Source organism: Gorilla gorilla, chromosome 13, assembly GCF_029281585.2.
Source record: "Gorilla gorilla gorilla isolate KB3781 chromosome 13, NHGRI_mGorGor1-v2.1_pri, whole genome shotgun sequence".
Classification (NCBI taxonomy): Eukaryota; Metazoa; Chordata; class Mammalia; order Primates; family Hominidae; genus Gorilla; species Gorilla gorilla.
The window spans coordinates 48,388,396-48,415,215 of record NC_073237.2 but is presented as its reverse complement, the minus strand read 5'-3'; the positions used below and the strand labels follow the sequence as shown (position 1 = coordinate 48,415,215).

Below are 26,820 nucleotides of genomic sequence, written 5' to 3'. Positions count from 1 at the left end.
GGCTGAATCGAATGAATTATATACTGAGAATAAAGAAAACTTAGGTAAAGCAGCATTTTGTAAGGGAACTGTTTTCTTAGCTCCCAGGTTTTGACTGCAGCTCTCAGCTAATTCAGATATCTGTTTATAATAGCATTTGGAGAGATCCTTCAAATGCAGTCTTAAAAACAAAAAGAACATACTAAGAAAGAATCCACAGGAGGATTTGAACTACATATATGTTAATACATAATTAACATGGACATTATTAGATATAAAAAACTAACACAGTGGATCCCTTTAAAAAAAATTTTGGTTCTTTCCCCCTAAATCTCTTATGCGGTTATCTCTAAGAGAATTGTCTTCTTTTTTTGTGGGGTGTGCTTTCTCTTAATTTAACACCCAAGTTCACAGATTACTTCCTGCCCTAGGATCTGTGGTGAATGTCACCACCTGTGACAGGGCTCTTATTTATGAACTGAAGAACATTCTCCATCTTGGTATGTATGCTAATTCAAAATCCACTCCAAGTTCCAAGCATTTATGATGATTTCTAAAAGAGATTACTTTCCTCCAGCATTCTTTGCTTACTGCCTGCTTCTAGTTACTTATTTCTCCAGGAAAGATTTACCTTTCTGTCAGCGTGGCCTTATAGCTTTCTGGCTCTCTGAACATTTTCTCCCTGCTGCCTCTATGTGTTTCATTCTCCCCTTACTGAAGATTAGAAGAGGGGATTGATATTTGTTTCAACAAATATTTATTCAATATCCACTATGTCAGTCACTGGGCTATGTTGTGTGGAAGAGTAACTTACACATTTGATCAGAGTTGAAAATAAATTCTACCACTATGCAGAAACAGGCTTACCTTGATGTTTCCTGTGAAACACTATCAACACCTTCCCTGGTTACAACAGCTGACTCTTACCTTTAATAATTTTGTGCCCACAGCTGGGGGTACACAATCATTGATGGCATAGATTTATACAAGAGAAGTGTTGAAGAAAAGTTATTGCTTTCAGGGATACTAATTATTTCCTCTAATGATCACTTCTTCCCTTCCTCTAGGCCCTCTTGCCAGAAAAGTTCTTTCTCCACAGACCAACAGGAAGTTCCCTAAGTACTATGAGACCTTGTCTTTGCCTATAGCTGGCTGCATTGGACATGGATTCCTGGCCCAAGGTGAGAAAGGCACAGAAACTACATTAGTTGTCTTGGGAACGTGAATTGGAAAGGCAAGTATTTGTGAATGCTGAGACCTACATTTTGTGGTTTCCATGATGGCCCAAGAACAGCCCAAAAAGCCATCAGCACAGAGAGACAAAAAAGAAATTTCTTGGCCGGGCACGGTGGCCCACGCCTGTAATCCCGGCAATTTGGAAGGCCAAGGCAGGCGGATCTCGAGGTCAGGAGATCAAGACCATCCTAGCTAACATGGTGAAACCCCGTCTCTACTAAAAATACAAAAAATTAGCTGGGCGTGGTGACGGGTGCCTGTAGTCCCAGCTACTCAGGAGGCTGAGGCAGGAGAATGGCATGAACCCGGGAGGCGGAGCTTTCAGTGAGTGGAGATCGCGCCACTGCACTCCAGCCTGGGCCACAGAGCGAGACTCCGTCTCAAAACAAACAAACAAGCAAAAAACAAATTTACCTATCTTAACTAGCACCAAAAATTCTCTCAGTTGTCAATCAAGAATTCTGAACGAAGAATCCAATGCCTTACTTGGGTTTCAGGTTTGAATTTACACTATAGATGTGGTCTAGGAATATCTGAGATGAGATATTGACATAAAAATGTGATTCTATACTATTCAGCCATAAAAAAGAATGAAATCCTGTCATTCACAGCAACATGAATGAGCCTGGGGGACATGATGTTAAGTGAAATAAGTCAGGCACAGAAAGACAAATACTGCATGTTTTCATTTGTGGGAGTTGAAAAAGTTGTGCTCATAGAAGTAAAGAGTAGAATGCTAGGAAGGGGTATGAAGAGGAAATGATGGTTACGGATACAAAATTACAGCTAGATAGAAGAATAAGTTCTAATGTTCTATAGTATTGTAGGATAACCATAGTTAATAATTTATTGTATATTTTTCAAATAGCTAGAAGAGAGGATTTTGAATGTTCTCAACACAGAGAAATGATGTGTTTGAGGTGATGAATATTCTATTTACCCTGAATTGATCATTACATATTGTACACATATATGAAAATGTCACTCTGTACCCAATAAATATGTACAATTATCACATGTCTAAAAATAAATACATGGATGAATAAATGTGATTCTAGGCCATGATGCCATGCAATCATGAACCAGGCACAAAACTCTCCAGTAGGTCACGTCCTCAACCCAGACCACACAAGATCCCCTGAATAGAGAAAGCTCCACTGAAGATGATCTCAGCTTCCAAAATTATGAAGCATATTAGGAAATGGTTTCCCATGAGAGAGAACCAGTGGATAGAATACAGAGCGAGATCAGATCCCCAGGCACTTCAGATAATAAATGTATTACATAAAGACTATAAGTAGGTTTAAAAATGATTCAAAGCGTAAAATTAGGAATTGAAAACATAATAAATTATGAAAATATATAAGGTACCATGAAAAAGTAAAATAGAGATTTTAAAAAGAAACAAATGAAACTTCTAAAAGTAATAAATATTGTCATCGATTTTAACAGATTAGACATGGTTAAACAAAAAAGTAGTAAACTGGAAGAGATTTAATTCCAATTCAGAATGCATCACAAAAACATAAACATGTTTGGGAGTAACTAAAGATATGGAGGAAAGAATGAGAATAAGAGTTTATAAGTAGAAATAGAAAATGAAGGAGAAGAAATATTCAGAGAGAAAAAAGACTGAGAATTTTTTTACAATGTCTAAAAGATAAATATCATAAGATTCAGGAAGTACAGTAAGTCATGAGCTGAATAAGTAAGTGTGAATTCAAACTTCAAGTCCACTATAATGAAATTGCAAAATACTGATGCCAAAAAGTTCTTAAAGCAATCAAGATTTTTTTTTGTAGGAAATATAATTAGGCAGCAGATTTCTTAACAGCAACAACATATATTAAAAGTCAAGAAGATGACATACCCAAAGCACTAGGAAAAATCACTATCGGTTTGCAATTATATAGCCAGCTAAACTATTACTCAACAACACATATAAAATTAAAGTTTTGTTTGGTTTTGGTCACCAAAAATGTCAAGTAGTTGCTAAGGGATTTATTTCAAGTAGAAGAAAATTGAACTAGAAAGGAAGGGATGAGCTCTAAGAGGGGAAGTTAAATTTAAACAAGCATTGTCTATAGAAGTTAATAATATTGACAGATTTTAAGGGTATAAAAGTGAAAATAAGATATTTGACAACAATAATAGATAAAATGGGTGGGAGATGTTTGGAGCTCTGAAGATTGATAGGTAAGTAGAAATGACATTTTGTACTTTTCAAAGTCAAGTATGTGTGTTAAAAATGTAAGGGTAACATCTAAAACATCTGTATGTATATACAGAAATACAAATAAGACTGATAATTACCAAATCAGTAGAACAGGAAAAGAGGGAATAAAGAAATCAGAATCAATCCCACTAAAAGTTTGGACAAAAGAAAGCAAAGATCATATATAGCAAAGTAAACACAAAGCTCAAACTAAGATGGCAGAAATAAACCCTAAAAAAATGTTAATGAACTAAATGTATCTGTTAAAACACAGAGATTGTTAACTTGGATGAAAAAATTAAAATCTATGTGGTTTTATAAGAGAAAATATGAGGGCAAAGAAAAGAACAAAAACAGAAAAAAAAAATAGAAAAAGACCTATCAGTCAAAAAAAAAAAAAAAAAAAAAGCTGAATATAGTTACACTTATGCCAGACTAAAGGGCAAAATTCATGATTACTGATAAAGGTTGTTATAAAAAATGTAACACTTTTAGTATATATATAATATGATAGTCTCAAAACTTGAAGTCCCAAGAGGAACTGTGAAATTATAATCATAGTAGATGTTTTAACACATCTGTCTCAGGGAAGTAAAGCTGACTTTAAAAATTAGTGAGGAAGACTTTTCAACAAGTCATTTTGGGAATGATAATGACAGTTGTCCAAATAGTGCTTCTGGTTCCAGCTCAATGAGGTTCAGGGTCCTTCTTAGGCAAATTGTCCGTAGTAAACTCCTATAGGGAGGAGGGAGCAGGATTCTCTGACCTTTGCTGTCACCTGTGCAGGACTCCCTCATGTGGCTGAGGCCCCTATTCCAGCCTTGACTCAGGGAGGGGGTGATTTTGGCATGTGAGTACTGCTGTTATGTAACTTGGCTACGATTTTTTTCCTTCTGTGTTTTAAGTTAGTGCAAGCTATTGTGGCCTCAAGATTCTTTGCACACAGCTGAGGCTGCAGAAAGTCACATGCGTTAGTTAGAAAGTCACACGCGTTAGTTAGAAGGTAGGCTAAATGGCTGTCACAAAGACATGGAAGAATACAGTGGCTCAGAGGAGGCTGATTATTTCTCACGGAACAGTCTAATTTCCCTGCAGGTCGGTAGCCCCAGGAAGGTAGGTGGCGCTGTTCCATAAACTCGTCTAGCCTCCTTCTGCTGTGCTACTCCAGTAGCCCCTAAGGTTGTCCTCTTCCTCATTCTTACGTCTGCGTCCCAGCCCATGGGAAAGGCAAGCAGCTACTTTAAAAAGATGTGACCCAGAATTTGCACACATTACTCCTACTCATGTCCCTCTTCTTGGAAATCATCACTCAGTCACATGGCCCCCCTGAGCTACGTGGGTGTCTGGGAAATACCATCTCCAGCCAGGGAGCCATCTTCCTTGCTTCTGTGTGTGTGTGTAGTGGGGTAGGGGGTGGAGGAGGAGGTGTGTTCATTCTATTGCCAGAAGGAAGGAGATTGGACCGGATAACAGAAGAAAATGAGCAGTGTCTGCCACAGCATACAAGCTTATTTCTAATCATCGCCTACTCATTACATGTGAGGGACACTGGAACCTTTCAGAATCTCAGTTTCATCATCTAGAAAACTGCACCTCACAGAGTTGTTATTAATGGCAATCAAGATGAAGGGAGGGAAGGTGAGGGCCAGCTGGGTGCCCTGTTACCCCCTCACTCCACAGTCCCTCGTCTGCATAGCACAGAGGCCCCTAGCCAGACGCATACTCCACCAGAGAGCCACAGGCATCGTGTTGGAGGCTGGCCAACGCTTTGCCCAGTCCTGCCTCTGTTCCTGGAGCCTCTTTCCTTATCTTGATCCCCCCACTTCTCCCTCCCACACCTCCCCAGTGAAGGGATTCTGCAGATTGATGGACTGTCATCCAGAAGGTGGAGGCAGACCTCAGATTCCTGAGTTCTTGAAGGAAAGGGATTAATGAGCCCTCAGAGTTGTCTCTGGGCTGGAGCTCATCTCGGTGCCTGCTCCAGCTGGGACGGCCCACCACAGAGAGAAAGGCAGGCGGCTGCGAAGCTTTGGTCATGCTGCCCCATAGGTGACCTGTCAGGTTTTGTTTGTGATTGTTTGTGCCCAGTGGTGCAGGTCACACGCTGAGCTCCTCCCAGGAATTTGATTGTTTGCAGTTGTAAAGTGCAGGAGCTTGGATCTGTCCGAGCAGAGGGTTAAATCATAGAGTGTTTTACAAGAGCAGCTATAGGGAATGCCTTGTTTTCTCCTTATATGGCTATTTTTCTCAGTCCAGAATCCCAGGGTGTATTTTACGTGGTTGAAATACACAAATGGAGTAACAGTCTTAGCCAAACATGCTATGTGGCTTTAAAATTAACAAGCTTCTCTCTACTTCTGTACCCCAAACACACATTCACATGCATAGTTTCTGTTGAGACTCTGCAAAGATACTCTCTTTTTTTTTCAGCCAAAAATATTTGTTGGGGTGAATTTCTACAATTCCCTTGCTTTATACATAAGAAATATTTCTTTTGAGGAGAGGTGTTTGCAAGCGTGTGGGTCAAATCTAAGCATCAAGTTCTTAATGAGCAGCTACTGTGTGTGTAGCTAACTCTAGGGTATAAAGACAGAATTGGGTGCCCAACATTAAAATATGACAAGGAAAGATGTTTAATGAAAGTTCAAGATGACACTGGGCAAAGTAGCAGAAGGCAGCACTAGGTGAGTAAGCACATGGGCTTCCTTTGCCACAGGGGCTCAGAGGAAGGAGAAATCTGTTCAGATTGGTGTGGTCAGGACAGATTTCATGGAAGAAGTGGAGGTTTCAGCTAGTCGGATTTGGCCAACTAGGTCAGTGGGAGCAGGGAGGCATTTGGGAGCAGGGAAAAGGCCTGAGAGAAAATGCAGAGGAAATAAAATGAAGGAGCTTTTAGAAGACAGCAAATAATCTGGTGTCTAGAGCAAATGGCTCATGCAGGAGAAAAGGAAGTTTAGGTGGGAAAGATAGACTGAGGCTGGGAATGTCCTGTAGAAGTCAGGCGAAGAAGCTGGGGTTTTTGTTTCATGGTAAAGGGAAGGCAATGAAGATTTTTTAGTACTTATTTTGATCTGAGTTCCAGGATTTCCAATAATTTATATTTCTGAAATGTTATTTTTTTTTTCTTTTAGCCTACCTTAGTGAATATCACTTAACCCAGAAAACTAGGATTGGATTAATTAAATATGATGTTTGGATATTGAAAATAAGAGGGCTTATCGAAATTTCCTTATTGGTGATTTTGTAAATGAGAAATACAGAGTTTAATATTGAATATAGTTCTTGGCCACACCTTCTGGAACACAAATTATGAACTCAGGTTTTGCAGGGAAAAGTTGAATGACCAACTTTCATTCTTTGTGGGCACAGGAGGAAATTTTGGAGAAAAAATTTGGCATTGGATTCAGATCCAGAAACACCATATTTTGAGCAACTTTGGATGAAAATGTGCATTTTGGGGGCATTTTGGAGATAAAATCTGGTATGGGAATGATGTTCCCCAAAGCCCACTTTCTGAGTCTCATTCAATCTTCATTTTAGTTTTCTTTCAGAGATAAAGCTGAAATTATTGTGCATATTATAACTGCAAAGAAACTGCCAGGGAGTTTTAATGACTTTACCAGACTCAGTCAGCTAGTTCGTCGTGGAGCAAGACTCTTGCGAAGCTAGTGGTATCCAGGCAGCCTCTCTGGAATAGTAAGCTGGCAGTGGGCGGGCTCCAGTGGATTAGAGCACAGACATATAGTCAAGGAGGCAACCAAATTAGACCAGAGAGCCTTTTGCAGCCAGGCAGGTGTGAGATGGTAATAAGACAACTGGGAATGAGGCATGAAAGAGAAAGCCCTTATGAAGAGGATCATGAGGATTCTGGCCTGAGAGAAGAGGGCCCCATCAACCTAATAGGCAGCCTCTTGAGGCCAGGTGGCAGGGAGGGCTTCTGGGCAGGACCAGCTTCAGGAAAGACTCAATGATTGAAGGCGTTTTGTTCCCCAGGGACCTCGAGGAAAGCACTTGATTTTTCTGAGCCTCAGCTTCTTCCTGTGCTAAATAAAGTGAATTATAACCCCTGAGGACAAAGTGTTAAGAGGATTAAATGAGAAGACTGGACAAAGCATCTAGCTCAGTCTCTGGGACACATTTGAGTTCAAAACAGATTTTTTGAATGAGTGCCATCAAGAACTGTCAAGCTAGCAATGATATGCAGACCTGCAGTTTCTCTAGGGGTGAGGGTGGTGATGGGGTTTTCGTCCAGGAACAAAAGAGAGGCTCTAAGGAAAAGTCTCTTGGAAAATAACTCTTTTTTTTGTTTTCATTTCTAATAGTTCATTAAAGAAGATGAGGGAAAATAAACACACATGTACACGCACACCAGATAAACTGAATGCTTCCTTCTGCTGGGGACGCGCTATAGGTGAGCAAGTGCACCAAGGACAAGGCGGCCACTGGTAGGTGCCCTTTGTAGGCCTATCGAGGATCATTTGAGATGATGCTATTTTCCTGCTTTAAAATCTCCTTCTAAAATATTTAGTGCTTGCAGTGGGGAGTGCCAGGCTTCCAGGTGGCTTGCCCAGGTATCGGATGAGTGTTAAGCCAGGAAAGTGTGATGAGCCCAAGTCAGCATTGAAGTATGCAAGGTCCAAGGATGCTGAAGCCAGAGAGGTTGGGGAAAAAAAGCAGATATATATGGGTTCTATATAATTGTTCACTATCATAGTATATATTATTTGCAAATGTTTATTGTAAAATCCATTGTGTAATACAACTCTTTCTTGCCTCTGGAGAGTAAAATTTTTATTATATATTTTTTTGTGTTAATGCCATTAGTGTATCCTTGTTCTTATATCTTGGATGACTGTTGTTAATTTATTATGACTGTATGATTTGTATTAGGGAGCTACATTACCAACATTTATTTGGGGTGTTGAAAAGTTATAGATAAATTAGTTTTGTAAGAAAACAGAATCTTGGGGATGAGTACTGAAACATGTAGAACCAGGCCAGTTACGAAGCAGATTTCGTAAAACCGTTCTCAGAAATAAAAATGTGTCCAAAAGCCCCACCACAATATTTGTTTTCCATGGTTCTTTTACACCTGCATGAAGTGGGCTCAGCACCAAAAGGGCCACATTTACCTGTGCCACTTCAAAGACCAAAGGGAATCCTTTTGAGGAGAGACTAGCAAGTCCCAGTGCTGGAGGAGATCTGTAGATATCAGGTGTGGCTTTGTTCCTTACTACTTCTTTCTTGGACCTTTTCCTACAATAGTGCTTGTGGAACCTAAGCTATCTGTCCATCTCATAGTAAATTTGAGAGAGATTTCAAAAAATCAAAGTACTGAATCTTACTACAGGGCCCTTAGGATGAGTCAAGATCTTGTTTGGGGTTCAAAGAAAAATTCAGTGCCCTGGCATCACAGATACGTCCATGTGAGTTGCAGTTACCCTTGTTCCAGGGTCTGGAATGCATGGTTAGCATAGGCAAACCCAGCCAAGGAGAGAGAGCTCAGCAGTCACCAGGGAAAACAGTGCCATTTATTCTGAGAATGTGCAGAAACAGCATTTGATTGGGAAGAGGCCTTCGGTCATTTATCTCTCACTTTTAAAATGATGAGATTGATGTGTCTCCCCAGTGGGCTGTCCCCCTTCTATTCAGCAACAATACACTACTTCTTTTCAAAGAGAAATATGCTTCCAATAAGGGGGAAGGGAGGCTGGGGGTGGTAGTGAAGGGGATCAAGCAACTTTCATTGAAGGATTCATTTTTGATTTAAATATTTTGTTCTAATCTCCAACTTCCTTTTTAACTTGGCAGAATGACCAAAAGAAAAACAATGTCCCTCCCTAGCCCAGTTTACAGCCTGCCAGAGGAGAGGATCCGGTTACTTCTTCCAAATTGTATACGTTGGGTTGTTTGATATACTAGGTTTTTTTTCTTTTTACATCTATTGCTCATATACATAGGGTTTTCTTTTAATGGCTTGTCAAAGTGGACTTTGGTGAAAAACCACAGGAGAAAAAAAAAAGAATGAAAAATATAGATCAAATATAGCCAGCTATTTAATAATTTTTTTTTTTTTGGTTCTTTGAGTATGTTGTGGAAGGAATTCTCTGCAAGTGATACATCCTGTAACTGTAGGCAGATGTAATCCCCTGGCCGTGACACAGGCAAAAATTTCCCTTCACATTGGAGACATTTGCAGCCATTTTGTTCCCTCCCACAAAGAGGAAGTGCACAGGGAGGAGGACACTCTGGGCCTCATGCACTCCCTGCAATGCTCCAGAATTGTTTTTACAATTCCCATGATGCCCCATGAACTCTGCCTTGGAAGGGAGAGAAGCCCAGGGTATTGCAGCCTGGGGTTGGAATCTGGGCTGAATCTTCTCCAAAAGCCCTTTCTCCTTCTTGTTGCCAATTTGCCCCACTCGTTGCTTTGAGCTTGGCTTCAAACTCTTCTCAAGGACACATGCTGAGATTGATTCTGCCCAATCTAGTCTCTGCTCTTTTTAGTGTTACCTATAGTGTGTCTTAAGAGGTTACTGCTTGTCTTATATTCATTGGGACTTGTACCTTTGCTTTGTAAATATGTAAAAAGCATATTTTTTCCTTGTGGTGGAGAGTGCTTCTTCTAGTGGGTATAGGAATAAATTCCACCTTACTCAGACCAGAAATAGCCCAACGCAATTCTTGTTTGGGGGTCCCCAGAAGCACACCCTGAGACAATGATTTGAGTGCAGTGGCGCAATGGGGAGGAATCCCAGGAGATCCTAGGAGAGGAGTGGAGAAATGAGACAGGGAAGGGAAGGAGGCCACCAAAGGGAACCTCGTCAAGGTGGTGGCCACTGTGGACAACTGGATCTTAACACAGCCCAGGAGGCTTGTCAACCTCAGCACTGTTGACATTTTGAGCTGATGATTCTTTGTTATGGGGGCTGTCTTGTGAATTACAGGAGGCTTACAGCAGCCCTGACCTCTACCTGCTAGGTGCTGGTAGCACTCCCTCCTTCACGGCTTATTGTCATGGATTGTAACAATCAAGAATGTCTCCAGACATTGCCTAGTACTCCCAGGGGGACAAAACTCCCCATGGTTTAGAACCACAGGAGCCACAGCAACTCTGGCCATGGGTAGTCTAGCCACCATGCTCTGAGATGGTAAAGGCCATGGTGAGCCCTGGAGTGTCCACTGCATCCTCTTCTAGAGCCAGAGCAGCACTTGGGGAGGCTGAGGAGTGAATAGAACTGCCCGTCACTCAGCAGACAGCTGCTGGGATGAGGCAGGCCTACCTAACATAAAACCAATGAAAATATTTGTTTTTGGCGACTCTTTTCTAACTCTGCAAGCTCCCATTAACCTGGTGATCTCTCATCCTTCACCCCCATAAAATCCTCTCTAAGAAAAGGTTAGATAAACCCAGGCTCTACTTCCCTGGGACATACACATTCTCAGAGCCTGCAGAGAATATAAGCTAAAGGAAAACAACATTTCTTGAGCCAATTAGAAGGGAGGCAATTTCCTTATGGGCTATCTCATTAATTCCTCAAATCAGCCCTGTGACATAAGTCTTATTAACCTATTTTATACACTGGTTAGGTCACTCCCGTAGACACAGTTATTGAGGGCAAAGTCCAGATTTGAATTCAGCTCTCCTTGCATCTAATAAAGGGCATGGATTTTCTGTGTTCACTATGGGTTGGTGAGTGTGAGGGCAGAATGCTTTAGAAAGAGGAATATTTTCAGGAGGCTCCAACACATGGATGGATGCTGAAGAAACCAACCGAGAAGTAAAATGGGGTCCGGAGTGTGGGAACTGAGGGTTTCAGAGGAGCAGGGTGCATTAGAGTAGGCAGTGGCTGCCAGGCTTTTTGAGGCCCAAACCAGAGACTTGGGTCTGCAGAGCTGTGATTGTGTTCCACCCAGAGCACCTGCAGGGCAATCTCTTTTCTTCCACATGCCACTGATAGTATTTTGGAAAAGCTCTGGCAAAAGTTCTCAAAATAGCCAAATTCAGTGGACATATTTCTCCCGCAACTAGACCTTGACATTTGACACAGTGATATGGTTTGGATCTGTGTCCCCACCCAAATCTCATCTTGAATTTTAGATCCCATAATTCCCATGTGTTATGGGAGGGACTGGGTGGGAGACAACTGAATCATGGGGGTGGTTTCTCCCATACTGTCCTCATGGTAGTGAATAAGTCTCATGAGATCTGATGGTTTTATAAGGGGTTTCCCTTTCACTTGGCTCTCTCATTCTTGCTTGTGTGCTGCCATGTAAGATGTGCCTTTCACCTTCCACCATGATTATGAGGCCTCCCCAGCCACGTGGAGCTGTGAGTCCATTAAACCTTTTTCTTTACAAATTACTCAGCCTTGGGTATGTCTTTATCAGCAGCGTGAGAACAGACTAATACACACAGTAAACCACTCCCTTCTGGAAATAACCTTCAGTTGTTCCCCGGGCGTCTCACTCTCCTTCCCTCCCTTCACTCTGACCATTCCCCTCAAGTCCCCGTAGATGGACTCTAAGGACTACATCCTTGGCCTACTTATTTCATCACTTACCACAGTTTCCCTGGGTGACCTCTTAAACTGCAGTATATTTAGTTCCTGAATTTAAGAATGGCAGCTTTCAAGTCTGATCTCCAGCTCAGACCCTTTAGGGTGGTGAGTGGGGGTGGCATTTTCATCCAAATGTCTTCTGGGTACCTTGAACTCAACATGTCCCAAACAGAACCCAGTAATCTCCCTCCAAGTGCCCTTAAATCTGTGCCCTCCCTGGTCACTTTCCAGTTGATGGTCCATCTATCTATGCAGCTGCCCAAGCCAGAAATCTGGGAGCGATCCTAACCACCTGCCTTTCACCCACCCCTGCCTAATAAGCCTCGTTCTACCTCCAGCATCTCCTAGGTCTGTGTCCTCTTCACTACCTCCTGCCACTACTTTAGTACAGGTGCCTTTGGGAGTCATTCCTCGATTATCGCTGCAGCCTCCAGGTGGTCCCCCTGTCTCTAAAGCCCTCCTAGTTTTCTACCTGTGGCCATTCTTTCTTAAAGATATATGACCATCACCAAATTCTATTTGAAGGTTTTTAAAATCTCACAGTTTTCAGGATGAAATCCAATAGTTTAGCCAGACACACAAAATCCTTTGTTACCTGTGAAGTGGGTAAGAGTCAGGAGCACGTGGATTTGAATCCTGGTACCTTGGGTAAATGACTAATCCTCTCTCAACGTCTGCTTCCTCAATTGTAAAATAGGGATCAACCACAGTATTCACGTAATCTATAAAAAGCACTTTTAAGAGTGCCTGGCCCATATTAAGGATCAATAAATATTCTCAATCATCATTGTTGCCTGGCTTGCAGGTTGTGATGGGTGTGAGGTAAGGGGACACTCATGGAAGAGCTCTGCCTCTGCACATCCTCTCATTTCTTCATCTTTGCTTCCTCATCTGACACAGAACTGATGGCTCTCAGAGAGGTAGGGAGTGGGGACAGAGGAAGGATGAACACATTGCCTGCATTGGCAAGTTGGCTCAAAGGGATGGCCCTCAGTGGAAATGCACAGGCAGAAGAAGAAGGGTTTTGAGTCAAAGCACCAAGTGACTTGTCAAGTTTTGACATTGGCTGCCAAGCTTGAGCTGCGTCCTCTGTAAGAATTCGCTACTCAGTCCCTTGAGCTTCCTTTGGAGCAAATTTAAGAGGTCTAACATGTTCCCAGTACCATTCTCCCTGATGGCTGAACTCGTGGGAAACGTGTAGAGCCCTTAGTTGTGTACAGATGGCACTCTGCATGGCAGTAGGGCTGGACATGAAAGGTGCAGACTGATGGGCCTCTCTCTGAGGAGGGAGCTGGCTGAGGGAGGGAGGATGGCAGGTTGCCTTGGAAGGCCCCATCTTGAAGAGTGAGCTGGAGGCACCAGGTGAAGTGGGGCCAGCCAATGCCACATTACAAATTAGTGACGTTGGGCCCTGGTACTTCAGTAACAGTGACAACCCCCCTCAGTTTCTTTCAGTGTCCTCCTGTGCCCCTTATCTTTTAGAGATTAAGACCACAGATTTGGGGGCAAAATTTTCAGGATTAGAACCTCAGTTCTGCCGTTTAGTAGCCAGTGTAACTTTAGGTGAGTGGCTTTATCTCTCTCTCTTTTTTCTTTTTCTTTTTTTTTTTTTGAAAGTAAAGAAATAAAGAATGGCTACTCCGTAGGCAGAACACCCGGCTTTAATCTCTTTATGCCTCTGCTCTCTCATCTGTAAAGTGGGGATAACATAATAGTAGCATCCACCTTACAGAGTTATTGTGGGAATTTAAATGAGTTATTAGAACAGTACCTCGCACATAGTGAACGCTGTGGACAGGCAGTATTAACAAGGGTTTCAGGGAGGCATTTAGACCACACAATAGGCTGAGAGACAGAAGTGATGAGTTTGGTGCCAATCATAATATAGAAAGACAAAAAAAAAAAAACCCAAACACCATAATCCCAAATGTTGAAATCCCAAAAGATCAAAATCCCTAAAAATTACAATCCCTAAAGTCTAAGATCCTTAACATCTAAAATCCCTAATGTCTACATTCAGAAAATCACAATGCCAACAGATTAAAATCCTGAATGTTGAAATCCTGAAAGCCGAATTCTAGGGAAGGGATTAGTATATTTTCAGTTGCATGCAGGATTACTGCATTGTGTTAGTTACATCATATTAGGCAGAACAATTACCTTGTTATTGTCTTTATTTGGAAATGAAGTATGGCTTACAGAGATGTGTGTGGGTGCCAAGTGGATGAGGGGTAGAATTGCGGACTTAATTTTAGGTGTCAATTTGACTGAATTAAGGAATACCTAAAAACCTGGTAAAGCATTATTTTGGGTGTGTCTGTGAGGATGTTTCCAGAGATTAGTGTGTGAGTCTGAATGAATTAGGCAGGGAAGATCTGCCCTCAATGCTGGCAGGCACCGTCTAATCAGCCAGGAGCCTAAAGAGAACAAACACAGAAGGCAAACTGGTCTTTCTCTGAAGCTGGCATGGGCTTTTCTGCTGCTGTCTTGGATATCAGAACTTCAGGGTAGCCGGTCTTTGGGCTCCAGGACTTACACCAGCAGCACCCTGGGTCCTGAGGCTTTTGACCTTGGACTGAGAGATACACCATCTGCTTTCTAGATTCTGAGGCTTTCAAGCTCAGACAGAGCCACACTACCAGCATTCCCGGGTCTCCAGCTTGCAGATGGCCTGTCATGGGGTTTTTCAGCCTCCGTAATCATGTGAGCCAATTCCCCAATAAATCCCCTCTCATAGATCTATATCAATATCCTATTGGTTCTGTCTCTCTGGAGAACCCTGACTAATATAGATTTGATATCAGGGAAGCCAGATATTATTCTTACTGTTGTTTTTTTTGTTTGTTTTTTGACAGAGTCTTACTCTATCACACAGGCTGGAGTGCAGTGGTGCAATCTCAGCTCACTGCAACCTCCGCCTCCCTAGTTCAAGCAGTTCTCCCACCTTAGCCTCCCAAGTAGCTGGGATTACAGGCGCATGCCACCACACCTGGCTAATTTTTGTATTTTTAGTAGGGACAGGGTTTTGCCATGTTGGCCAGGCTGGTCTCAATCTCCTGAGCTCTGATGATTCACCTGCCTTGGCCTCCCAAAGTGCTGGGATTACAGGCATGAGCCACCGCACCTGGCTTTCTTACTGTATTTCTTACAGCACAATGGAAGATCTGTATAATTGTTGATAAGTCAAGTGTATGAGGCTACTTAATGGTAAAGGATAAATGTTTAAAGGCTAATTATTACTGGTGCTGTAAAAGCATAAATTGCTTAATTGCAATCGCCAAGCAATAATCCAATTTGTGAATGGACAGCATATACTTTCAAAATTTGTAGACCATAATCACTGTCCAAATACAAATACAATACTCATTGTATTTTGAAGATCTTAGAGGTAAAAATGCAGATGAACAGTACAAGAACTCTCTCCTGGCAAATTATTTAATCATGTATGACTTCTGCCCCTGTGCACACAGTGCCAGTTTGCCATACTGTTTTTCACCTTCACATTATTACCAATACTGGAGGTATGAATTATGTAAACTTTAGGGTGTTCTAATTAGTTTTATGCACTTTTTTGCAAATTTGACACCACAAAAGTGCATTATCACAACATTGTCTTTGTATATGAGCATTGCACATGTCCATAAAAATGTTGAAACTCCCTCAATAAACAAAAAGCTGTTGCTTTTGTATATCTGCATTTGTGAAAAATAAAATTTTGCAAGATCTGGGCTCTTGAGCTACTGCATATGTGGTAGTAACCCCTCAAAGTTTTTGAATGATCTTGTCAAATGACTGAGGTTGTCCTTCCAGGTATATCTGATGACCGCAGTTATAAAGCTGATGCACACAATTACCAACCATAGTGAAGCACTTTTATGCATGTCACTTTTTGACCTGTTTCTTTATGAATATGGTTCATCTGCTCATAACTTTTATACTCATGACTGTAGTTAGTATACCTGAGTGTTTATACTTGCAAAAATATATTTTATTGCCTATTTTACTGTACAAAGTGGCCCATGCAGTGTTTATCATATTTTTATATGTTTCTCAAATAAATTCCCCTTAAAAACATAAATAAATGTTTTTTAAATAATTTCTAAAATTATTGTTTTCCATAATTATATTTTCAGGATTTCAACATTCAGGATTGTGTCTTTGGGGATGATAGCCCAAGCTCTGCTGGGTTCTGCTGTCATCCGTGTCTCTAATGATTCATGTCACTTAGTCCCTCTGACCTCAGTTTCCTTATCCAAAAGAGTGTCTGCACAATGTGTTTTCATAGCAAGCAGTCCCCAGCCCTTGGTTTTGCCCCCTGTGCTGGGAGGAGTCCCAGGCTATCCTCTCTCTCCCTGACTGCTGCCCTCATCCTCTGGTCACCAAGGCCTGGGTAAGTTTGCTCTGATTCTGTTTTTAGAGAGCTATCTCTCTGGGTTCTACTTGCCAGCCCCCTCCTTAACCGTTGTGGCCCAAGCACTCCCTGCTGTGGCCAGCTTTGAGGTACGACCCATCCTTTGTTGTTTTCCTAAACCCAGTCCACACCATTGAAAAACAAATTCCTTTATTAAACTTCACTTGCTACCCAGCATGAGTGCACCATGATGGATCTGGAATCAAACCCCAGTAATTTGAATCCAGAGTTCTTAACCACTACACTGTCCTCATCATCTCAGGATGCAAGTGATTTCACATCTCCTTAGTTTTCTAACTGAACTGATTTGAGCCCCCTGTATTAGTCTGTTCTTGTACTGCTAATAAAGACATACCCAAGATCGGGTAATTTATAAAGGAAAGTGGATTAATGGACTCAAAGTTCCACATGGCTGGGGAGGCCTCAAAGTCATGGAGGAAGTTGAATGAGGAGCAAAGTCATGTCTTACACAGTGGCAGGCAAGAAAGAGAGAGAACTCCCCTTTATAAAACCATCAGATCTCGTGAGACTTGTTCACTATCGTGAGAACAGCGGGAGAAAAACCTGCCCCCATGATTCAATTACCTCCCACCAAGTCCCTCCCACGACAGGTGGGAATTACAGGAGCTACAATTCAAGATGAGATTTGGGTGGGGACACAGCCAAACCAAATCACCCCCTTTTATTTTGGGGTTGTGAACCCCATGCTTCTGTTGGAGCCTCTCCATCCTTCTGAATTCTTTGTCTCAGTCCAAGTACTGGAAGGAGGGAGAGAGGGAGGTTCTGAGGAGGCCCTCTTGGTCCTGGTGTGATCCCTGCTGCTGTTTCTCCAGCACGTCATCATGGGCTGTCACTGTGGAAAGCTGGCCTCACGCAGTCTGGCCTTCCTGTCTGCTGCTGCTGTGAGACTGTGGCTCATCCGGGCTGTTTTCTGTCATGAACGAGTGACAGCACTCTCAGGCCCAAGATACCCCTGGGTTACACATGTGCGGCCTCCTTTTATTCTCACAAAGCTCTTATGCCACACAAACTTCTCTTCACACTGGAAATGAGGAAACTGAGGCCTAGAAAGAGTAACTCACTGATCTGCATTATATATATTAGAACTTTCCAGCTTTAAAATAAAATTTGCCTCCTAAACCTCCTTCCTGGTGTTAACAATATTCTTAAGAGTTAATCATGGGCCTCCCCAGCCAGGGCCCAGGGCCTTTTGTAGAGTCTGCCCTCTGTTTGATTTGTTCCATGATCTCAAGCTCTGAATTTGTCCTGTTTTTATCACTTTCTCTTTCTTCCCCTCTGTTCACTCCACAAACTCTCTTTCTTTCCTCCCCCAACCCACCGCCCCCCATTACACTTTGAGAAGTTGTTAAAATCCAGAGTGAGTGAGCGTGTCCCATTAAAACCCCTTTTCTTTTCAAACGGAATGTGAGTCTTTCCAGATTCCCTTTTCCCATCACCCGGCTCGCCGTTCAGCCACATTTAAGTCCAGTGCTGACAGACGGACTTCCGCTCTTCCCTAAGATCCCTCTCCCTCGCCAGGAATATTCTATGCATACATTGTTGCTGGAACGGTAACATTTGCAAAACCGTAACATTCCATGTCTCATATCCACAGGAATAATTCTTTTCAGAATTGTAGCTGGACAAATCCTAACCGATGGGTGTTAAGTTTCTAAGATCAAAGAATTTTTGAGCTAGAAAGCCTATTGGAGATCTACAGGCAGCTCCACTCTAGACAGATGAGGAACTTGAAACCTGCAGTGCTCAGGGGACCTGCCCAAGGTCAACCATCAGCTTGAGCGTGGACCAGAGTCCAGGTCCACTGACTCTTGGGCAGTGCCCAGCACTGTTGTGATGCAACTTGCAACATTTTCCACCTCCCGGCATCATGGCAGCATCGCCTGAGTTTTTGGTGTGGGAGGGTGGCACGTACAGGGAAGGGACTGGGGGATACAGGTAAGTAAGGGCTCATATGTCAGCCCTGCCACTTACATGCTCTGTGTCTAGTCAGGTTACTGGACCCATCCGTGCCTCAGTTTCCTGTCCTTGATGAATGTTTGTTTGAGGATATGAGGGTGCATGGCACATAGGTCAAGAAGTGATTGCCTCTTTTCTCTCATCTCCTGCTCCTGTGCCTCTCCATAAAGCAATCCGCTGTCAACCTGCCTCCTGAGCACGGCCCCTCTCCATCAATGGTGGCAGCAGATGCTATTTGCCACGAAGGCTGAATCACCAAAGGCTGCAGTGTGGGGCCAGAGAAAGCTCCTGATGTGAGTCTGGCACCTCAAGATGGTGTCTCCCTCACTGGGGCTGCACCACTTCATTTCACAGGCTTTCTAGAGTGATGGGTTTTAAAGCACAGTTTCACAACTATTCCACTAGAAGGCTTTGGGTCCATAGATGAGTAAATCTGCACATCCCTTCTCATGGCCATGCTGCCTGTCACCTCAGTGATGCATTCAAGTTCTTGCCCCGTTAGCACTCTCCTTCTAGCCTCAGAACTGAGCCAGTCTTTGTCAAAGGGAGAGGAGGTGGCCTTGGTTCCCAGAACCTGCAGCCTGGCCTGCTGATGTTCTTTCCTGCCTTCTGAAACCATCTTTCCTTTTCTTCCGGGTTCAGTGCTCCTTTTAAAAGTGGGCTCATGAGGCCTTGAGTGCGTGGAAAGATATGGTCCTTCTCTGGGGTCCGGGCTTTGTAGACAGCGGCTAGACCATGGCCAGAGGGAGCGAAGGGAGTTGCCCATTCAGGGATCCTGGAAGAACACCCTGGTAACCCATTATCCTGCCCTCAAGGAACCCTCTAATTAGTAGGGGGAAAGATACATAATAAATAATTGCTACATTGTGACAGAGGCTGTCATTCAGGTGTGCACGAAGTCCAGAGATGGCACAAAGGCTTCTGCAGCTGCATGGAGTAGTCAGTGGGGCTCCCACAGGAGGTAACGTTACAGTGAATTCTCAAGGACTCGTAGGAGGGCACCAGCTAGATGGGGAGGGAGATTTCAGGCATAGCGAGTCCCATAAGCACCTTTGTTGTTGTTGTTCTTTAAAGATCCTCTCCTCTGCCTTCCCCTCTAGGACCTGGAGATTCCTTGATTAGTGGTGGTTAACTGTGACAGGCCTCCTACCTGTCTGGAATAGAGCCAGGGGGAGGACTTAACATGGAAACTGCCGGCTTCAAGGTTCAAAAAATATATTTTTTAATGTAAAAAGCCATTTAAACATTCCTCCAGGGAGCTGTTTGATGGAGAGAGTCCTTGCAGCTTGGGTCTTGAAAGGATCACTGCAGGTCAGAGCTTCTCAGGGAAGTGTTATTGGCATGTTGGATGGGATATTTCTTAGTGGTGAGCATTTAGGACACTAGTCCTTCAGGCACTAAGGCAATGAGCATTGTTGTGACAACCCAGACACCCCCTCCCCACACACATATATCCAAACACGCAGGGGCGGGGGGGCAGGTGGAACTACCTTGGTGAGAACTTAACGTGGAGACGAAGCCCCTCGGGGCAAGAGTGGATGCAGAGAGGCCAGTTGGGAAGCTGCTGCGGTGGCCAGGTGAGAGGGGGCAGTGGCTGTCGGGCTGGTGGAGGTGGGAAGGTAGGATTTGAGGAATTTAATGATGGATGAGGCATTAGAGAAAGAGAAGGACAAAGGAGGACCTCAGATTTTTGACCTGAGCATTTAGAAAAATGGAGATGTCATTTATGGAGATGGGGGAACTGTAGTAGGGGCAGAGATTTTTGTTATCTTTGTTCGTTTATTTGATAGGGAGATGGGGTAAAATTACATTTTAGTTTTGAGATGCCCAGAGATGTTTTGGCAGATGTCTGAGTATGGAGTTCAGAGAGAGTTCAGGAGGCAGAGAGAAGTTTGGGGTCCTCTTGGTGGCTAAAGCCACAGGCTGGCTGAGCTGGGTCACTGAGGAGCCTGAGGGCAGAGCCTGTGCTCCTTGACACTCATGTGAAGAGGAAGAGGAGACCGGTGTAGTAGGAGAAGAACCTGCTGAGGGAGGGCTCTGGAAGCTTTCTGTGAGAGTGTGCCAGGCTCTGTGTGGGGTCCTTTCATGTCCACTGCCCCCTCAGCAACGCCGCTGGGCCCTGTGAGGCTCATAGTATATTGCAGGAAGAAGGCTCTGAGAGGGCATAATCCTTCTGCATTAGCTTTTGGCAAATGAAACGTGTAATTTCTTGATGACTATCCTCATTTTGCAGCATGTTGCCCTTACCTTGCATCTGCTGAACATAGCCCTAAAGTAGTGGGAGATGACACACATGTGCCTCCTCCAAGTTCAGGGGCTCAGGAAGGGAGAGGAAGCCACCAATGGTTCAAGCGGATTATTCCTGATGCTCCCAGATTCTGTGTATGTTAGGAACTATTGCAGAATGCAGTAATTTCTCTGGGCTCTTTTTAAAGCGAGCAAGTGCTATTAAATCAGAAATTTTACCTTTATTTGAATTAAAAAAAATTCAAACATGTACCTTCTATATGCCAACAATTGGGTAATGAAATATTCTGCAGCCATTTATGTTTCTGAGAAGGAGGCAACAACATGGAAGAATGCTTTTACTTTAAAGCTTAACAGACTATAACATTGCATATTCAACAGATCACAACCATGTAATCTAAATGAAACAAAACAGATATTCAGGAAAAAACCCAAACATTATAAATAATCTGCTAAATTATTAATAGTGGTTTTCATTGGTGGTGGGAAAATAAGAAATTTGTATCTTTTCCCTGATTTTATATATTTTCCACATTTTTGTAATGAGTATATTCCATATTGTTTTAGAGCAGTGTTGCCCAACAGAACTTTCTACAACAATGGAACTGGTCTATGTTTGTACTGTCTAACCCATAGCCACTAGCCACACATGACTACTGGGCACTTGAAATGTGATTAGTATGACTGAGAAACTGGATTTTTAGTTGTACTAAGTAATTGTTAATTTAAATTGAAATTCGAGTAGCCACATGAGCCTAGTGACTACTATATTTGACAGAGAAGTTTTTTGTTCTTTTGTTTTATTTTGTTTTGTTTTCGAGATGGAGTCTCATTCTGCGGCCCAGGCTGGAATGCAGCAGCATGATCTCGGCTCACTGCAACCTCCACCTCCCAGGTTCAAGCAATCCCCCCGCTTCAGCCTCCAGAGTAGCTGAGACTACAGGGGTGCACCACCACACCTGGCTAATTTTTATATTTTTAGTAGAGACAGAGATTCACCATGTTGGCCAGGCTGGTCTCAAACTCCTGGCCTCAGATGATCTGCCTGCCTCGGTTTCCCAAAGTGCTGGGATTAGAGGTATGAGCCACTGTGCCCGGCCCTAACAGTGAAGTTTTAAAGTGTAAAAAATAATATAAGAGAAGATGAATTATATCTCATTAAAGCTGTTAAAGTAATATAAGCATTTAAAATGTGCTCAGTATATTATGTTTAAAATTTAATTGTAATGTAGAAATGAGTTTGGATTTCAAAATAGAGAATGTAGACACAGCAGAAGTATTGGAGTTTTTATTTAAATTGCTTATTTTCCAGCACAATAAAAAGCAATCCAGCGTTGAGTTTTCATGCCTGAGTTCAGTTTTAGTTTAAGAAGAAACAATAACCTGGACATTATTAGGTGTTGTTCTGTAACAACTTCTGCTATTATGAATGACATCCTTTTATATATATGTCTTGATCTTTACACAGGGAGTTCATATCATGTGAGTAATGTTTTTTGAGGTGGGAGCAAAGCTTATTAACCCCATTTTATAGATGAAAATGATAAGAACCATGAAGGTTCAGTTCCCAAAGTCACGAAACAAGAAGCAAAATCAAAGCCTCTTAGTTCTTGAAGCCCAGAGGATTTTATTATCTTTTACAATATGGAGAAAACAGTTTCTGATAAACGGTAGTGAGAAGGGAACTTCCCCAAGGAACTGGAAAGATTTAAGATGTGCTGGTTTTGGTTAAGTTCTTTCAAGGAAGTTTTTTTTGTTTGTTTGTTTTGTTTTTTTGTTAGTGCTTCATTTTGTTTTGTTTTTGGCTTCTAGAGCTATTGTAAGATCAGTCCTCAGAAGGCAGGGCACTGTGTGTCTATTCAAGGTTGCTCTTTATCTGGTAGGATCTGCACCTTTAGGCTTTCCATGGGAATGCCAAGTCCAAAACCCTTGTCCCTTGTCTCTTCATGTGACCTGCCACTGGGTCCCCAGCCCCAAAGCCCCCTCCCCTTTCCCTCCCTCTGCCACACACAAGCCCTGTTGCCAGACCGGGAGGTAGCAACCGTGATTCCACATCCAGCAGTTTAGGTTTAGAGAGATTTATAAAGGTGCCAAGCTCCCCCCAGATGATATTCCTGGATCCACTCAGGCACAGTGGACACGGCATCAGAGAGATTGGCTGCAGGTTAACAGGGGCTGGGACACCTCCCTCTATGCCCTTGTCTGGGTGGCCCTGAGTGTTTGCTGTGAGCAGCAGGCAGCAGTGCAAATGAAGCAGAGCACAAATGAATCTCCTGAATGTTTTCAGACCTAAAGTCTCAATCCCTTTTGGTTCAAGGTCTAGGGGAGAGTTGAAGCCAGTTGTGAATTTTTTGAAAAAAAAAAAAAAAATAATAATAATAAATTGGTTCACCCGTCTGTCAGAGCTGCCAAGAAATATTCACATGAGGGGGACTATCCAAAAAAATGAAGAGTAGCTCTTGTCCAAGACCGATCTCTGGAACTCTCTCCCTCCCCTTGCTCAGAACCACTTCCTCTCCTCAAATCTCACTTTAAAACCTTCCTGTTTGCTTTAGCCTATGACTGACTCAGGCCCCATTCATCTTTCTTTCCTCTCCCCCCACGACCACATCCTTCCACTCTCCTCTCATCATCCACCGTGAGAACACTCTCCTGCCTCTTTCCTCCCTCCATTTTTCAGCCCCCTTGCCTGTTACCCTGCAGTGACAGCAGGTATGCTGCAGGTATGCTGCAGGTATCCTTGCCAGCCTGCACAAGTCACCTCCCCGTCCAGATGTGTTTGTGAGCATGAAGATCCTCCACACGGGGGCCTGTTCCTTTGCCTGGTTCTCAGAGGAGGAGATAATGAATTTCAGTGGTACTTCTGCATAAAGAGGGACTTTGCAAGGTGTATTTCAGGAGTTACCGATTCAGAAACTGGAGAAGCAGAACACAAAGAGACCTTGTAATAGACCAGCAAAGATACCAATTCCCCGCTGTGTTTCCTTTGAGATACTTCAGGTAAAGCCTGAAGGAGAGGTGGGAATAAAACACAGGCCAAACTGGAGCTGTTGTTTTGCCTCCAGAATAGAATTCTAATTGTCTCAACTGAGCTTCTTATTTCCCTCAAGTAATGAGAAACGTAAATTCCTCAGCAAAGTTCTAAGGCAGGATTGACCCTGGGAAAACAATCCCAGCGTAAGCTGAAGTGTTTGAATTCTTTTTGTTCAGGTTGTAGACTCAATACTTTCTAACTAGTGTCGTTTCAGTTGTGTTTTCTGAACAACAGGCATGCTGTGGGTTTTCCCACAATGCATTCCTGTCCTCCCTTCCAAGGTGGTGCCTTTTCCCACAAACATGGAAGCAAAACGGTCTGTTCCTGTCTCCTCAGTGACCTCGCTGCTGGCTCCAAAAGAAATGCTTCCAGAACCAAGCACCCCAGACAGTGTCTGATGAGCCATGTTCTTGGGTCATTTTTGATCTTATTACAATTATAACAGCTGCCATTTCCCTACCACGTTATTGTTTCCAAAGCACATTTGTATTTGCTCGTGAGGTACATCAGGCAGGTGCGAATGTTTCTGTTTTACACTTAAAGGACTAAGATTAACATGACTTGTCCAAGCTCACAGAAGTTGAGTGGTGGGGTTGGAATCCACACGAATATTCTTTAGAAACTACGGCCCAATTAGAGGCATCCCCGGGTGAGAATATGCATCTGGTGTCCAGAGAGGACTTCCACACTGTGAGTGATGCAAACAGCACCTCAAGGGGGCTTTCCAGGGGACACTGGGCTTTTTGCTTGATTTTTGATAGCAGGTCTTTTTTTTTTTTTTCTTTAACACACCCGACTTATTAAAAAACTTGAAAGTGAGTGAGTCAGTATTACCCAAGCTCACCCAAACTGGTGGTAGAGTGATGGAGCTCAGAACTATGCCAGTGTTTAAGCTAACCTGAGATGAAGTCTGGAGCAGTTAATTCTGCTGTGTGAAAAACAAATAATGAAAAGCATATTTTTAATAAAAAACTGGAAAAACAAATAAAAAGCAACTGCCCAACCTCCCTTCCTTAATTTTTGAGGGAGATGTAGAATGTAAATATATATGTATGTAAATTTGTATTTAATTGTGTATTAGTTTTTCTCCTTTGCAGGGTCTTCTCTCTGAAGGCTAGTGGCCGGACCTGCACTCAGATGGCAATTCAGGTCCAGTTCATGAGATCTTGGACCGTTTTGACAAATGATTTGGGGAAAGGGATAGGGAGAGAGTTGTCAGCACCAATGCTGAGACTGTGAGAGCCATTTCTGAGTGGAGGTGAGGAAAAACGGAGCGATGACCGTGAGGGTCTTTGCGTGGTGCCTCCAGACCACACCTGGGAACGGTGACTTTGGAACTGGCCGACGTGTTTATTTGGTGTGAGGTCAACTACAGCCCTGAGGGCAATAACATGATCCTCATAAAACAGACCCCCCAGGCTGGGCCTCAGCCCGCTTGCTGCCAAACAGGGGTGGTGGCCTAATAAGTGAGACATTGCTGTCAACTCTCTGTAAATGGTGGGTTCATTCACTCTGTGGATGACATAGCCTGTTCGTTGCCCTTCTGTGTCAGCCCCATTGATTGCTTTTTAACCACCTTCTTGCTTTGTGCTGCTTCTTTCAGATGAAAAGGAAGGGAAAAGAGACTTCATTTCCATACCCACTAACCACGCCAACAGAAGGCTTTGTGAAGAAGGAAGTAAAAGCTATCGGTAGGAGTTAGAAAAAAACATTTCTAGTTACAAGAACAGCAGGAAAGGACCTGAACTTCAGAGTGGACCACAAATGAATATGAATTAATAACACAGATCTCTTTTCAAAAGCCAGCACAAAATGAGGATGTGTTTTTTGCAAAAGCAGTTGTTCTTGCCACTGGGCTTATGCTTGTCATTCTTTCATGTGTCACAGCCAGACATAGGAAATTCCCTGGAAAGTCCCCTCCATCACACACCTGCAGTTTTTCCATTTGAGTGTAATTCTGTTGGACCTTGAAAGACTTTTTGATCTTTGGGACGCTCTTATCACCAAATGTATCTTTCTGCAGGAAGAAGACAGAAGAAAGGGGTGGACTGTGAGATGGGAGCCTGGGTCCCAATTTCAGTTCAACCATTACCAACCAGGTGGCTTTAGGCAAGTCTGGTCATTTCCTTTGCCTCAGTGGCTTTCTATAAAATTGAATTCTATGGGGATGATGAAAGCGAAAACATTAGCCACTATGCTTGCTAGTGCTCAAGAAATGATTCCTTCCTGCCTGCCTGCCTCAGTTTTCCATCTGTAAACAAGGATTCAACTAGAACATCTTTGAGGTTCCTTGAGCTCTAACACTCTGTGATTCTGTTGGCAGCACCTTAAGAAATTTACAACAAACACTCCAGTGAGTCTTAATCTATTAGATCCCATTCATTTCTAATAGTGTTGTGATTTTGACTTTGTAGCCTAATGTTTATTTTCTCTCTTCCTGATTTTTTATTTATATATTCTAGTTAATAGTTTTTGCTTTTTCAAGTTGCCACCAATTCTTTGTAGAGTAAGAAAAAAGTATAACTAACTGGAGGAAAGAATGCATTAGCGGAAAGCCAAGGAATGATAACACTAATGCTAATACAATACTACTGCTAATAAAAATAACTGCCTTTATTGAACACTTACTGTGTGCAAAGAACTGTGCTAAGCACTTTATAAACATTGGGTCATTTAATTCTCACAGTAACCCCATGAAGCCATACTTTTCATCTCCATTTTTACAGATAAGGAGACTGAGTCTTAGAGATAGCAAGCAACTTGTCCATGGTAAAGCTGAGCTGCAAATTCAGGTTGGGATAACTCGGAGAAGTGGTGTGCCGGCAAACAGGCATGCAAAACCAGAACTCCAAATCCCTGGTTTGGAGCATTTCCTGATTTCCATGGTATAAACCCTCCCACTATGGCTGAATTCAAGTTACCAACAGTTTGAAACCAGCTCAAAAACTTTTAAAAATACCTCACTGCTAGGGAATACCAGGAATTGTACAATTCACTGTCTTCATTTTAACAATCCACTCTTGCAAGCCAATCAGAGCCAACCCCAACACATCCCAGAGAGAACCTGTGTTGATGACCACTAGGCTACACTGTCTCCTTGTATCACAGGCTGGGGCTGGGGATGATAGGAAAAACAAACAAAAAAACAAAACAAACAAAC

At 42.8% G+C, this 26,820-nt stretch overlaps 1 long non-coding RNA gene across 1 annotated transcript; it reads left to right on the top strand.

The window, feature by feature from the left end:
• Positions 1–1,042: 1,042 nt before the first annotated feature.
• LOC129524629 (uncharacterized) lies at positions 1,043–26,279 on the top strand. The gene is made up of 3 exons (XR_008668496.2): positions 1,043–1,160; positions 7,753–7,875; positions 25,264–26,279. It is a non-coding gene; the product is annotated as an uncharacterized lncRNA (long non-coding RNA).
• The last annotated feature ends 541 nt before the right edge of the window (positions 26,280–26,820 follow it).